This window comes from Meleagris gallopavo, chromosome 1 (assembly GCF_000146605.3).
Source record: "Meleagris gallopavo isolate NT-WF06-2002-E0010 breed Aviagen turkey brand Nicholas breeding stock chromosome 1, Turkey_5.1, whole genome shotgun sequence".
NCBI classification, from domain to species: Eukaryota; Metazoa; Chordata; class Aves; order Galliformes; family Phasianidae; genus Meleagris; species Meleagris gallopavo.
In genome coordinates this window covers 85,255,683-85,256,980 of record NC_015011.2, presented here as the reverse complement: position 1 = coordinate 85,256,980, position 1,298 = coordinate 85,255,683, and the positions used below count along the sequence as shown (strand labels likewise).

The 1,298-nt window shown below is 45.5% G+C and overlaps 1 protein-coding gene across 6 annotated transcripts in view; it reads right to left on the bottom strand.

The window, feature by feature from the left end:
* Window positions 1-1,298, bottom strand: part of BBX (BBX high mobility group box domain containing) — a 122,359-nt gene that overhangs the window by 95,093 nt on the left and 25,968 nt on the right. The gene's annotated exons all lie outside the window — the stretch shown is intronic.

Below are 1,298 nucleotides of genomic sequence, written 5' to 3'. Positions count from 1 at the left end.
GAAACGCGACTGGAAACGGAGGAGCCGAACGGCTCGGTAGGTGCCAGCCAGGGAAACGGGCTGGCAGAGGGAAGCCTCAGACGATCATTTAAAGCCTTGCCTTAAGGCCTCTGTGCTGCTGCTGACGGGAGAAGGGAAGCAGGACGGCCAGGCAGTTCGCTCTTTACCGTGTCTTTCCTCTACTTCCTCATCTGCTCAGAGCAGGAGCCTGCCATACACCTTTAATGCGCATCTAGGAGATCCCATTCCAGAGGGGAAAGAAACCCGGCAACTTCTAACAAAGCATTTAACGACTACTTGTTTTGTGTTGCTTTTACTTCTTATCCACAGCATTTTGTTTACTTTCTGTCCATTTCAAACTATTTCCTATACTCTGAACTGCAAATCCAGTTCTCTTCAGCAAGCAAGCATAGCTAGCCTGTAGCTTGCAAACACAAAGGAGCAGATGTAAATGATCATCACCTAGCACCTGGCATCTGACTTTCAGCCATCAGTCTGCCACCTAATGCCTTGCTTTTACTTGCACAACCTGAATAAGAACAGAGCAAGGGCCAGGCCCCAACTACCTTAATCTCAATGCCATTTCTGCTTTAATGTACATGTAGTTGGGCAGCTACCCACCTTACTCTGCATGTACCGAGATATTGGCTTCAATCCCAGGAGAGCTTAGCTATTCTAATGTAAACTATTAGCACTAAAGTGACGTACCTCTGCTTCCTCAGTAAGGAAACACATGTAGCTTGAAGCCAGAATTATATCAGAACCAGAAATGTAATTTACACACTCATCTGAGCAGATTTAGCGAGTACCAGAACTTAGAATCCACAAGTACTGCAAGGGTGCTGTCCTGGAGGTGGCACGTAGGCAAATCAGCAGGCAAGAACGCAACTTCAGAGAGAAGCAAAAAGATATTCCCAAACCAACACTAGTGCAGCACACTCATCACAGCTATGGGAGTCCACCAGAGACAGAGGGCTCTCCAGGCCATATCCTATCCCAGGCTTACTGTAACTATTTCACAGAAATCATTTCCTACCTCTGCTTTGCAGAATAAATTCTACAGCAGAGAGAAATGTTTATTCTTCACTATTCAAACTGTGATTTGGTTTTGAAAGCACACCGGTCAGTTCCCACAAATATCGGCCTCTGTTGGTAGTGCACTGGCCTCTTCCTCCTGCCTTCACTTCAAATATACATGTACAGTCAAGAGTATTTCAATAGATACCGAAGGCCTCTGGCACTCAACATGACAGGTAATCTGTTCCAGAAACCTAATAAACACCAGAAGAACTTAAAAA